This window comes from Aquarana catesbeiana, linkage group LG05 (assembly GCF_042186555.1).
Source record: "Aquarana catesbeiana isolate 2022-GZ linkage group LG05, ASM4218655v1, whole genome shotgun sequence".
NCBI lineage: Eukaryota > Metazoa > Chordata > Amphibia > Anura > Ranidae > Aquarana > Aquarana catesbeiana.
Window position 1 is genome coordinate 489249380 of NC_133328.1, and position 15434 is coordinate 489264813.

Sequence of the window (15434 nt, forward strand, 5' to 3'; positions counted from 1 at the left end):
AACAGTATAAGACAGCAACAGTGTTCATGGTGAATATCCATACCAGCCCCAGTGTCACCAGAGCAGTCTAAGCCAGCAACAGTGTTCCTGATTACCACCACACATTGCCGGTGTCACTAGACCATTGCAGCTAACAACAGTGTTTCTGATCACTAGCCACACCAGTGTCAGTGTCACCAGACCAATGAAGCCAGCAACAGTGCCCCTGATTGCTAGCCTTACAAGCACAGTGCCACTAGGGCTGCCAGTACAGAAAGCAACAATGTTCCTGTTTGCTAGCCACAGTAATACCAGTATCACCAGAGCCAGTGCAAACAGCAGCAGTGTCCCATATTAAACATACCTTTCACCTGAACTAATCTTGGTGTTCTTATTGACTATGTAATGCATGACACCTGGACCAATCCTTTGCCTGTTTTCTGACCACATCTCTACCTGTTGCCTGAACTGACCAATCTTCTGTGAACAACTGCACTCATGGAACCACAGGTATTCTTTTGTTCACCCTTTTATCAGGCTACAGTACCTCTTAGTCAGTAACCATGGCATTCCTGGGGACAGCCACGTACCAGTAGGCAAGGCTTGCTTGGTTTATATTAATGGAGACTGCAATAGGTGACGCTGTACTAAGCTACAGTGGGGCAAAAAAGTATTTAGTCAGCCACCAATTGTGCAAGTTCTCCCACTTAACCGGTTCCTGACCAGTGCTCGCTGATGTACATCGGCAGAATGGCATGGCTGGGGAAATGGGCGTACACGTACGTCCCTTTAAATTTGCCGCCATGCCATTGCGTGCGTGCCACCGGTGGCGCACGCGCGCACCAAACAGGAGCTCCGTGAGTCGGGCCGCAATCACCTCATGGAGAGGACGAATGGGGAGATGCTAATGTAAACAAGCATGACCCCGTTCTGCCTAGTGACAGTGTCACTGATCTCTGCTCCCTGTGATCGGGAGCAGAGATCAGTGAAGTGTCACACGTAGCCACGCCCCCCACAGTTAGTAACACTCCCCAGGACATACTTAACCCCTCCCTAGCCCCCTAGTGGTTAACCCCTTCACTGCCAGTGTCATTTACACAGGAATCAGTTTATTTGTATAGCATTGATTGCTGTATAAATGACAATGGTCATAAAAATGTGCCAAAAATGTCCGATGTGTCTGCCATAATGTTGCAGTCATGATAAAAATCGCTGATCGCTGCCATTACTAGTAAAAAAAAAATAATAATTAAAATGCCATAAAACTATCCCCTATTTTGTAAACGCTATAACTTTTGCGCAAACCAATCAATAAACGCTTATTGCAATTTTTTTTCACCAAAAATATGTAGAATAATACGTATCAGCCTAAACTGAGGAAAAAAATGTTTTTTTAAATATTTTTTGGGGGTATTTATGCAAAAAAGTAAAAAATAATGCATTTTTTCAAAATTGTCGCTATTTTTTTGTTTATAGCGCAAAAAATAAAAACCGCAGAGGTGATCAAATACCACCAAAAGAAAGCTCTATTTGTGGGAAAAAAAAGGACGTCAATTTTGTTTGGGAGCCAATTGTCAGTTAAAGCGATGCAGTGCCAAATCGCAAAAAATGCACTGGTCAGGAAGGGGGTATTTAGTCAGCCACCAATTGCGCAAGTTCTCCCACTTAAAAAGATGAGAGAGGCCTGTAATTGTCGTCATAGGTATACCTCAACTATGAGAGACAAAATGTGGAAACAAATAAAGACAATCACATTGTGTGATTTTTGAAAGAATTTATTTGCAAATTATTTTTGCAAGATTTCTGGCTCTCACAGACCTGTATCTTCTTCTTTAAGAGGCTCCTCTGTCCTCCACTCATTACCTGTATTAATGGCACCTGTTTGAACTTGTTATCAGTATAAAAGACACCTGTCCACAACCTCAGTCACACAGTCACACTCCAAACTCCACTATGGTGAAGACCAAAGAGCTGTCGAAGGACACCAGAAACAAAATTGTAGACCTGCACCAGGCTGGGAAGACTAAATCTGCAATAGGCAAGCAGCTTGGTGTGAAGAAATCAACTGTGGGAGCAATAATTAGAAAATGGAAGACATACAAGACCACTGATAATCTCCCTTGATCTGAGGCTCCACGCAAGATCTCATCAAAATGATCCTAAGAACAGTGAGCAAAAATCCCAGAACCACACGGGGGGACCTAGTAAATGACCTGCAGAGAGCTGGGACCAAAGTAACAAAAGCTACCATCAGTAACACACTACGCCACCAGGGACTCAGATCCTGCAGTGCCAGTTTGCTAGAGAGCATTTGGATGATCCAGAAGAGGATTGGAATGTCATATGGTCAGATGAAACCAAAGTAGAACTGTTTGGTAGAAACACAACTCGTCGTGTTTGGAGGAGAGAGAATGCTGAGTTGCAGCCAAAGAACACCATACCTACTGTGAAGCATGGGGGGGTGGCAACATCATGCTTTGGGGCTGTTTCTCTGCAAAGGGAACAGGACGACTGATCCGTGTACATGAAAGAATGAATGGGGCCATGTATCCTGAGATTTTGAGTGCAAACTTACTCCCATCAGCAAGGGCATTGAAGATGAAACATGGATGGGTCTTTCAGCATAACAATGATCCCAAACACACCACCCGGGCAACGAAGAAGTGGCTTTGTAAGAAGCATTTCAAGGTCCTGGAGTGGTCTAGCCAGTCTCCAGATCTCAACCCCATAGAAAACCTTTGGAGGGAGTTGAAAGTCCATGTTGCCCTGCGACAGCCCCAAAACATCACTGCTCTAGAGGAGATCTGCATAGAGGAATGGTTCAGGGGGGCGTGGCTAGCCGGAGCAGTGAATGGACGCTCACTGAAAGAACTCCGCTCTGCCACGGGTCATCAGGAGTAAATACAGCGACCAGAAGCCTTGTTTTTAAGAACAGACAGTGCGGATCAGCTTGGGGACCCCTCAGGATGTCTTCCAGGAAGAGAAAAGAAGAAACATATCCGAACAAACTGCCGGATTATTTCATGTGGCAGCGCCGGTCTCCGGAGCAAGATGGCGGTGGCAAGCAGGGGAAAGGCACACAAGGCTCTCACTCACAGAGCAGCACAGCACAAGCGAGAAACTCGGGCCACTCCTACAATACCCCAGGGAAAGAGAACTACTCTCCACCTTCAGCCTCATCTAGCCCAGCCAAAAGCAAACCGAAATTGGATTGCACTGAGGAAGAAGATGAGGAGGTAAGCCTGAATTCTTCCCAAGATGACACTAGGGAATTGCAGGACTCTATAACTGACTTCCCCACTGCTAACACACCAATAATGGATACCACTCTTATGCCCTGTACACACGGTTGGACATTGATCGGACATTCCGACAACAAAATCCTAGGATTTTTTCCGACGGATGTTGGCTCAAACTTGTCTTGCATACACATGGTCACACAAAGTTGTCAGAAAATCCGATCATTCTGAACGCGGTGACGTAAAACACGTACGTCGGGACTATAAACGGGGCAGTAGCCAATAGTATTTGTCTCTTAAATTGTTCTGAGCATGTGTGGCACTTTGTGCGTCGAATTTGTGTACACACGATCGGAATTTCCGACAACGGATTTTGCTGTCGGAAAATTTTATAGCCTGCTCTCAAACTTTGTGTGTCGGAAAATCCAATGGAAAATGTGTGATGGAGCCCACACACGGTCGGAATTTCCGACAACAAGGTCCTATCACACATTTTCCATCAGATAATCCGACCGTGTGTATGGGGCATTAAAGACATGCTGATATCCCTAAGATCCACGTTACATGCAGACATCCAAGCATTAACCAGGCAATTTAAATCAGAAATTTCCACGGTGAATAAAAGAGTATCTCATGTTGAAACAAAAATGGGGGAATTTGCATGTACCTTTAATGACTTAGTGGACGCCCACAATGACAGGGAAGACGACATGCTGCAGATGAAACTTAAACTGGCAAATTTAGAGGACAGGTCTAGGAGGAACAATGTCAAAATAAGGGGGATCCCTGAATCAGTTAAACCTCCAGATATAAAAACCCACTTCATACAAATGCTGAAAACAGTTCTCCCAGATGTACCCCAAGAGGAACTTATTGTGGACCGCATCCACAGGTTACCAAAGCCCAAACATATTGCTGCACATCTACCCAGGGACACTATTGTCAGAATCCACTATTTACCACATTAAGGATCAGTTTATGGCAGCAACTAGAAATCGGGATTCTTTACCAGCGGATCTGCAGGATCTTTCCTTTTATGCTGAGCTGTCGGCCTTCACCATGCAGCAAATACGACAATTGGCTACCATTACGAAGCCTCTAAACAACCATCACATCACATATCATTGAATATATCCAGCGAAGCTAATGATCACAAAAGATGGTACTACGCATCTGATATCCAACATAAAAGATGGCCTCCGCCTCATGCGGGAATGGCAGATTATCTCATCTGATACTATTGGCAGTGACAACCATGGCTAAACTGTGTTACCCGGCAATAATCTATACGCAGTACAAGCAGGCTAACACCATTCACATGAGTATCATACTCATATTAAATCCCTGATGGCCCAGTGGATTGCCACTTTTTCTGTTTATCTTTTAAACACCACATAAGTTGAGCGGTTGTTACTACCGCACAGATTCTTTTTAGAATCGCAAGTTATTTTTGTTATTCTTTCTGAACTTTACTAACTGTTCCTTCTAAGTTTTCCACGAGTCTCATCCATCTTGGTGTACTACTAAGGAGATCGACATACCATTCACAACTGAAGAACTACCTACCAGGACCATCCATACTCTACAACCTGACCTGGAGTTTGCTGCAAATCTACACATCTTTGTGAACTAGACCGACGACCAGCATACAATAACCAGCTGAACACCAACCTAATGGAACCTTCTACACTCCCTATTTAAATCCAGGTAATCCGATACCTTATCGCTTTATTGCAACTATACATAAACAGTCACTCGAATAAATACAACATGACCATTAAAATTTCATCCCTTAATGTTAAAGGACTAAATAGTTCATACAAAAGGCAAATGGCATGGAAAGAAGCCAAAAGTCTCCCACAGTGACGTAATCTGTTTCCAAGAAACCTACTTTATCTCCCACAAACCGCGTAATTTCCAACACCGTCAATTTCCTCATATTTTTCAAACAAACTATACTTCCAAAAAAAGAGGAGTAGCAATAGCAATTAAAGACACTATACAATTTAAAAGTTTGGATGTTCATCTGGACGACTCAAGAAGATACATAGTCCTTCTGTGTGAACTGAACAGCAAAAAATATACATTGGTGAATGTGTACCTTCCCAACACTAAACAAATTTCCTTTGTAAAAAAGGTCTGGAAAAAAGTCTCAACAATGAGGCAAGGTCATGTTATCATGTGCGGAGACTTTAATATAGTCCCAAACAGAGAGATGGACGTGTCCAGCCATACAAAAAATCAACGAAGGAGAGCAACTCTAAACAATTTCATCTCTTCCTCAGGTCTGTATGATGTATGGAGATGCCAACACTCATCAGAAAAAGACTATACTTTTTACTCCAATGTACATCACACATATTCTCGAATAGATATGTTTTTGGTGGACAGGTTTATTTTGCAACAAATTACGAAGTCAGTTTTGCATTGTACTACATGGTCGGACCATGCTCCGATCTCTACTGATGTGGGGGATCGTCGTGCCGAGACCAGGGCTAACAGATGGTGAAACGACATATACACATTATCTCAACCTCAAAATTTAGCACAAATTGAGAAAGCAATTAAATTATTTTTTACCATCGATGCCCACTCGGTTGATGATCCCTTTACGTTATGGAATGCCCATAAAGTTTATATTAGAGGCTTGCTTATACAGATGAGTGCAAGGGCAAGGAGAAAAAGGTCAGAAAGGTTAAATGAACTGCTAGCAAAAATCCAACAATTAGAAAATACAAACAAACAGCAATCCACACAGGAATGGGCCAACATACCAGCAACAGTGTGTGACAACCTTGTAAAGACCTTTAGAAAACGTTTGACCTCTGTCATTGCCAACAAAGGATATATAACAAAGTATTGAGATGAACTTTTGATATTGACCAAATACTTATTTTCCACCATAATTTGCAAATACATTCTTTAAAAAATCAGACAATGTGATTGTCTGGATTTGTTTCCACATTTTGTCTCTCGTAGTTGAGGTATACCTATGATGACAATTACAGACCTCTCTCATCTTTTTAAGTGGGAGAACTTGCACAATTGGTGGCTGACTAAATACTTTTTTGCTCCACTGTATATTCCCTAACCACTAACAAAGAGGAAAGCATTATAGTTCTCTGTTTTTGATACATTGTTGGTTGATTTTTGTGATACAAAAGATGCATATCTGGTACATAATCAGTCCAAACTTTGAAAAAGCCTCACGTGTGTGGTATATCCATACTCAAGAGGAGTAGTGTGTTTTGGGGTGTAATTCTAAGTATACACATGCTATGTGTGGAAAATTTCTTATTAACCACTTCAGCCCCAGAAGATTTTTGCGATACAGCACTGCGTCGCTTTAACTGACAATTGCGCGGTCGTGCAACGTTGTACCCAAACAAATTTTACGTCAATTTTTTCCCATAAATAGAACTTTCTTTTGGTGGTATTTGATCATCTCTGCAGTTTTTGTTTTTTTAAAACAAAAAATAAACAAAAAAAGAGTGACAATTTTGAAAAAAACACAATATTTTGTACCTTTTGCTATAATAAATATCCCCAATTTTTTTGTAAAAAAGATAATTTTTCCTCAGTTTAGGCTGATATGTATTCTTCTACATATTTTTGGTAATAAAAATCGCAATAAGCGTACATTGATTGGTTTGCACAAAGGTTATAGCGTCTACAAAATAAGGGATAGATTTATGGCATTTTTATTAATTTTTTTACTAGTAATGGTGGCAATATGCAATTTTTATCAGGACTGCGATTATGCGGCGGACAAATTGGACACTTTTGACACATTTTTTTGGACCATTGACAATTATACAGCAATCAGTGCTATAAAAATGCACTGATTATGGTATAAATGTCACTGGCAGGGAAGGGGTTAACACTAGAGGGCAATCAAGGGGTTAACTGTGTTCCCTAGGTGTGTCCTAACTGTAGGAGGAATGGGACTGTCTAAGAGCACAGAGAGATCGATGTTCATACTTAGTATAAACACATGATCTGTCTCTACTCCCCTGAAAGAACCGGAATTTGTGTGTTTACACATACAGATCCCGGTTCTCTGCCGGGCACTCGCATCGGTTCCAGGCACACACAGCGGGCATGTGCGTGCTCACCCCTAGTGGCCAAAAGGTGAAACGACGTAAGGTAACGTCGTTTCACCTAGCTGTGCCATTCTGCCACAGTAAAACTGTGGCGGCTGGTCGGCAAGCAGTTAAATTGACATCTTTGTGTAAAAATTTGTCTTTGTAATTCTAATTATACTCATGGGGTAGTTTGGGCACAGTTCTAAGTATACCCGTGCTATCTATATGTACAAAATGTGCATTTTTCAAAAACTTGTGAAAAAAAGTATTCAAAAGACAAAAATGTGGTAAGTAGTCAAAAAATTAGATGCATAATTTACGTATTAAATATTATGTTTTCCTGACCACCATCACACCAGTTCTAGTGTCTCCAGACCAGTGCATGCCAGCAACAGTAGTGTGCCTCATCACTGCCACACCAGTTTAAGTGTCACCAAACCAGTATAAGCCAGCAATGGTGTCTCTGATTGTTGCCACACCAGTCCCAGTGTCACTAGACCAGTACAACTCAGCAGAAGTATTCCTGATTGCTTCTACACTAGTCCCAGGTTTCACCAGACCGGTGTAGCCTGCAACAGTGTCCCTGATCACCACCACACCAGTGCAGTTTTGCCTCTGCCTGCCACCTGTTGTAAACCTGGTCTGTTTATTGACTACATTTTGGCCTGTTGCCTGGACCAATTCTTTTGCCTGTTTCCTGACCATGTTTCTGCCAGTGCTTGAACTGACCTCTTTGCACTATGCAGACTATGTTCCTGTGAGACTCCAGTCCCAGCCGATAACTGAACTCCTGGGAGCACAGGAACTATTCTGTTCTTGATTTCTTTAGCCTTCTATACTTCATGGCCAGTGAACATGGTATTCTTGGGGGAAGCCATATACCAGTAGGCTATGCTTGCTTGATTTATAGGATTAGGGACTTCTATAGTTGATTCTGTATTCCCTGACCACTCATACAAAGGTGACCATGACGATACATTGGTTTTGATATAATTGGCTGATTTGTGTGATGCACGAGATACAATGTCCAATGTATAATCAGTCCAAACATTGAAAAAGTCTCACACATGCAGTATCATCATACTCAGAAGGAGTGGCAGAATGTGTTTTGGATTGTATTTATAGATATGTCCATGCTATATATGAGAAATGTTTAATTAAATTGACAACTTTGTGTAAAAAAAATAATTTTCATTTTCATTCCTCCATATCCAAAAACTTGTGCCTTCAAAATTGTGATATTTAGCCAGGAAATTAGATGCATAATTTATGCATAATTTAGGCTCCTTAAATAGCCGAAAGTTCTCCTTGGAGCAATAGTGTAAACTATTGAGTGTAAACACTCCTCTTATGGCATAGCTGGCAAGAGGGAGATCTTTTCCATCTGCCACCACACAGAGAGAGATAATGCTAATGCGCATGGGGTGATTAGGGTGTGCCCAGGCACATCCGGCACACCCTGTGCACACGCCTATGGGCACCTCTCAAACGCCTGCTTTTAATGCCCATGTGAACTTAGCCTTAAGACAGTTCTCATAGGGACACAATGAATTTCACAAGTCAACTGACTTGGGGTCTCACAAGGCTGATCCTATGTCGCATCAGTATGAACCAAGCCTTACACAGAAAGACTGTGGGTTTTGCAACATTGTATTTATTGCATGTAGCTCATATACAATATTCCTGTATGTTCATGTTTTTTAACAGACAAAACATGGGGAAATGTGAATATATTGCAGAAATACACTGCATTTATATTTACTTATTTATTTTGCCCAGTCATACACTTTAATAGCACTAATAATCCATAGCAACAGAGGAACAGAATACATTAGTCTGATTTCAGCTCCTACCTACAGTCAAAGTAAAGAATGCTTCAGTAACAAGAGGTACTAAGAAAAACTTTTTTCTTACCATTATGATGCAGCACATAGTGAGGTATGAATATATAATGTAATTAATATATAGTGGAATGTCTTTCCTGGGCCAGGCAGTGAATAGGTAAAAACAACTCTCAAATTTTACCAGTCTGGAGGTCCCCTAGTCCAAAACAAACAAGGCCTAATGATTTTTTTTTTAAATTGTAACATCTCTTATTAGAAAAATACAATTCCTAAGCAGTTACATATAATGCAAGGAATCTAACACACTAAGAAAGTTTATGCGTGAGTGATAAGTCTGTTTTGATAAACACGTGTACTGTACTCCATTGATTTCTTAACTTTCTACCAGGGGTGGATCCAGAGTCTAGTATTGGGAGGGGCACTGCCAGAAAATAAGGTGTTGCTTACAGAACTGTATTTAACGCATCATTCAGTCCTAACCTTGTTTAAAACAGTGACACGTTTATCATTCCAGATTAGATTATTAAATTACAAACAGACAGGATAGTTTTAACCACATATAGCTTTAATATTACAAAGATCATAAGCAGTTTGTATGCTTATAACAGAATATTCCCAGACAAAATATTCCCAGCCGTGGTTGCAGCTCTTTAACCATGTGATTGGCTGTGTCCAATCACAGCCGGTCACATGTAAACACAGAGATGCTGGTAATCAGCGCTCCTTGCCTCACACTGACAGAGTGTGAGGAGAGAAGAGCTGATCAGCGCCATCTCCTCACAGACGACATCTAGACAAGTAATCAGTGCCCTGATTACAATAAAGCCCCCACAGTGCCAGTGAGTGCCCACCAGTGCCAGCCGTGAGTGCCCAACAGTGCCAGCAGGGAGTGCCCACCAGTGCCAGCAAACAGTGCCCACAAGTGCCAGCAATCAGTACCCATTAGTGATGCCAGTCAGTGCTGGCTATCACTGCTGCCGATCAATGCCCATCACTGCTTCCCATCAATGCCACATATCAGTGCCGCCTATCTGTGCCCACCAGTGCCACCTATCTATGCCCACCAATGCCAACCACCAGTGCCCACCATTGCTACCCATCAGTGCCCACCAGTGATGCTCATCAGTGCTCATCAGTGCCACATATCAGTACCACCTATCAGTGCCCATAAGTGCGGTATATTTGTGCCTCCTCATCAGTGCCACCTAATCAGTGCCCATAAGTGCCACCTCATCAGTGGCCATCAGTGAAGCCTATCAGTTCCCATCAGTGCCACCTAATCGGTGCCCATCAGTGAAGGAGAAAAAAATACTTATTTACAAAATTTACTGACAGAAACTAAGAAAAACTTTTTTTTTCAAAATTTTCAGTCTTTTTTTTTTGGGTAAAAGATAAAAAACCCAGAAGTGATTAAATACCACCAAAAGAAAGCTCTATTTGTGTGAAGAAAATGATAAAAATTTCACATGGTTACAGTGTAGCTTTACCATACAATTGTCATTCACTGTGACAGCGCTGAAAGCTGAAAAATGGCCTGGGCAGGAAGGGGGTGAAAGTGCCGGTATTGAGGAAGTTAAAAATAAATTCAGGTGGCCAAATTAAAGTGCTGTTTGCTCTTCTGCAGCTCAGCATTTAAATCAATATCCTGCATTATAATTACATTAACCACTTGCTGACCAGCTGCAGTACATATACTGCAGCAGGTCGCCTCTATTGTGCAAAATGATGTACCTGTACGCCATTTTGTGCAATAGCCAGCGAAGGTGCGTGTGCTGATTGGCCAGAGGGGAAGCCAATCAGGGGGTCTGGTGGAAGTGCTGTCCGCCAGCCACCCGCAATCGCTCCCCACAGAGATAGAACAGCGGTCTGCCAATGTAAAAAAGGCAGACTGCCATTCTGTCAGAGATGAACAGAGTGATCTTGTGTTCCTGGTAACCAGGGACACGGATCACTCTGTTCATCTAGTAGTGAATCCATCCCCCACACAGTTAGCAAGAACCCCCTAGGGACACACTTAACCTTTTGCTCGCCCCTGATGTTAACCCCTTCCCAGCCAGTGTCATTAGTACAGTGACAGTGCATATTTTTAGCACTGATCACTGTATTAGTGTCACTGGTCCCCAAAAAAGTGTCAAAGGTGTCAGTTAGGTGTCTGATCTGTCCGGTGCAATTTGCAGTCTCACTAAAAATCACTGAACACCGCCATTACTTGTAAAAAATACATAAAAATGCCGTAAGTCTATCTCCTATTTTGTAGACGCTATAACTTTTGTGCAAACCATTCAGTATACGCATATTGGGGTGGGGTTTACCAAAAATATGTAGCAGAATACATATTGGCCTAAACTGATGAAGACATTTTTTATAGCAAAAAGCAAAAAATATTGCTTTTTTCAAAATTGTCGCTTTTTTTATATTGCAAAAAATAAAAACGGCAGAGGTGATCAAATACCACCAAAAGAAAGCTCTATTTGTGGAAAAAAAAGGACATACATTTAATTAGGTACAACGTCGCACGACCGCACCAATTGTCAGTCAGTTAAAATAACGCAGTGCAGTATCGCAAAAAATGGCCTGGGGGGCGTAAAACTTTCCAGAGCTGAAGGGGTTAACATTGAACAAGTTTTAAGGGCATTTTTTTCATACATAATGACAGTTATGGGACACATCTAGTTTGTAATTTGACACATTAATTTATCCTTTCACGCCACTCTGCACTGTAGTGTGGAGAAGATGAACGGAGGAGGTGGATGGAGCCAACACTCACTCAGGGGCGGAGGCCTGCAGTGTGGAGAAGATGGAGGGAGGAGGAGCCAATACTCTCACTCAGGGGCGGAGTCAGAAGAAGGCTCTGCTCTGAATGCTGGGGCTCCGACGTGACTCACTGACGTCACTGGTTGCTAGACGCCAGGCGTCCCAGGCACTAGCAACCAGTGCAGGGAACACAGAGGCCAAGCCAGCGGCGTGTCTCCACCCATCTCCTCCTGGTCCAACGCGGCGGCATAATTACTACAATAGCACAGAGTCTCTCTCTCTCTCTCTCTCTCTGCACCACTGATCGGCTGGTGATGATACTGAGAGAGAGAGACTCAGGAGTCGGGACAGCAGTCAGAGATATTTTCGGTGGGGTGGGCAATTGCCCGGTTGCCCCCCTGGATCCTCCCCTGCTTTCTACTTCTGTAGCCACTTTAATCCATCTGAATATTGAGTGGGAGGGTCTTCCTGTTGTATTTGCATAATAATCAGTTCTGGTGTCATAAAAGGACAATAAAATGAGAGAAGGATATAATGAACACCTAGTTACTATGTAAAATATTATGGAACCCAAGGTACCCTAAGCATCCTGTAAGTCTTGCTTAAAGGATTAGTTCACCTAAAAAAAAAACTGTTCCACTTAAGGGGGCCCATAATAACAAAAAGCACTCTGCAGGTTAAAAAAAAAGCATTTCTTTCATTATCTTTTGTCCCTGCAAAGCTGCTACTTCTGGTTGCAAGTATTTTAAATACTGTATTTAAATTACCCTTATACGTATTTCTCTCACTTGGTACAGATAAGATTCCTCCCTATGTGACTTCCTGAATACCATGATACCTTGCCTGCTCTCTCTCACCTCCCTGCACACTTCTTTGTGATGCCCCCTCATTCTCAGCATCAGATCGAGCAGAGCTTTATAGCAACATGTGTTAGAATAAAAAAAACATACAAATCCCATATATTTAAGCATATACAGTTAAGTCCATATATATTTGGACACAGGCACAAATTTAGTTCCTTCAAGTATTTACTAAAACATATTCAAGCTATAGTTATATAATGGATATGGACTGAAAGTGCACACTCTCAGGTTTAATTTGGAGGGATGTACATCCAAATCGGAGGAAGGGTTTAGGTAATACAGCTCTTAAGAATAGCTATCCCCCTTTTTTAAAGGCACCAAAAGTAATTGGACAATTGAATCAAAAGCTGTTTCATGGCCAGGTGTGGGCTATTCCTTTGTTATTTCTTCATCAATGAAGCAGGTAAAAGGGCTGGAGTTTATTCTAAGTGTGGTACTTGCATTTGGAATCCATTGCTGTGAACCTACATCATGCATTCAAAGGAGCTGACACAGGCAAGTAAAACAGGCCATTGTAAGGCTTCAAAAATGAAAAAAAAAATAAAATCCACCAGAGAGATAGCAGCAACATTAGGAGTGGCCAAACCAACAGTTTGATACATTCTGAGCAAATAATGCACTGGTGAGCTCAGTAACATAAAAAGGCCTGAACATCCATGGAAGACAAAAGTGGTGGATGATCACAGGATCCTCTCTATGGTAAAGAAAAACCCATTCACAACATCCAGACAAGTGAAGGACAACATCCAGACAAGTGGAGGACACTCTCAAGAAGGTGAGCATATCATTGTCAAAGTCAATGATCAAGAGAAGACTTCACAAGAGCACATACAGAGGGTTCACCACAAGGTGCAAACCATTCATAAGCCTGACAAATAGAAAAGGCAGATTAGACTTTGCCAAAAAACATCTAAAAAAAACAGACTAGTTCTGAAAAAGCAATTTTTGGATGAATGAAACCAAGATTAATCTGTAACAGAATGACGGGAAGAAAAAAGTGTGGAGAAGGCATGGAATAGCTCAGGATCCAAAGCACACAACATCATCTGTAAAACATGGTGGGGGCAGTGGGTATGCATGGCTTCCAGTGGCACTGGGTCATTGGTGTTTATTGATGATGTGACAGAAGACAGAAGAAGCCGCATGAATTCTGCAGTGTTTAGAGATATACTGTCAGCCAAGATTCAGCCAAATGCAGCAAAGTCGATTGGACAGTAGAGATGAGGTTCGCGTTCGAGTCGAACCCATGTTCGACTCGAACATCATCTGTTCGATCGTACGCCGAATTGCGAACGTTATGGGCCATTTGCGCCAAATTTGTGTGGCACATCACGGCTCATAATTCACTGCGGCATCACAGTGCATTGCTGGCTGATGATTGGCCAAGCATGCACTATGACCCGCATGCTTGGCCAATCACAGCACCGTCAGTAGAGAGAGCTGTAATTGGCCAAAGCCAGGGTGGCTTTGGCCAGTTATGGTTCAGGGGGTTTAGAACACGCCCCACACTATATAAAGCCGCCTGCACGGCTGCCCTGTGTAGTGTGTTCCGGCGTGCTTAGAGAGAGAGAGAGACAGTGTCATTTCATTTGAGTTAGCTAGATTAGGCAGGACAGTCAGTGAGTTAGCTGCACTTACAGTGTATTGTGTATATATATGCATCCCAGGTGTTGTGTATATATATATATATATATATATATATACACAACACCTGGGATGCATATATATACACAATACACTGTAAGTGCAGCTAACTCACTGACTGTCCTGCCTAATCTAGCTAACTCAAATGAAATGACACTGTCTCTCTCTCTCTCTCTAAGCACGCCGGAACACACTACACAGGGCCACCGTGCCCTGTGTAGTATATATATACACTGTATTCAGTTTAGCTAGATCCGTTCCTGTTATCTTCCTACTGACAGGCAGGCTTGTCTTGTTACAGTATTTACAGCTACCTGAAGAAAATTGCTGGTGTTCTTTTGATCCTAATAGTACCACAGTCAGGCAGCTAGACTATTTACAGTTAGTGTAGTGCATCCTCCTCACAATGTTTAGTTAAAGCTACAAGTTAGTTTAGTGTGACCTCTGCACAGTGTTCAGCTAAAGCTGCAAGTTAGGGTAGTGCGTCCTCCTCACAGTGTTCAGCTAAAGCTACAAGTTAGTGTAGTGTGACCTCTGCACAGTGTTCAGCTAAAGCTACAAGTTAGTGTAGTGCGTCCTCTGAACAGTGTTCAGCTAAAACTACAAGTTAGTGTAGTGCGACCTATGCACAGTGTTCAGCTAAAGCTACAAGTTAGTGTAGTGCGTCCTCTGAACAGTGTTCAGCTAAAACTACAAGTTAGTGTAGTGCAACCTCTGCACAGTGTTCAGCTAAAGCTACAAGTTAGTGTGGTGCGTCCTCTGAACAGTGTTCAGATAAAGCTACAAGTTAGTGCAGTGCGTCCTCTGAACAGTGTTCAGATAAAGCTACAAGTTAGTGTAGTGCGTCCTCCTCACGGTGTTCAGCTAAAACTACAAGTTAGTTTTTTGCAAGCTCTGCACAGTGTTCAGCTAAAGCTACCTGTAGAAGGTTGGTGGTGTTTTCCTGATCCTATCACTACCGCAGGCAGCTAAATAAGCTACAAGTTATTTTTTTGCGAGCTCTGCACAATGTTCAGCTAAAGCTAC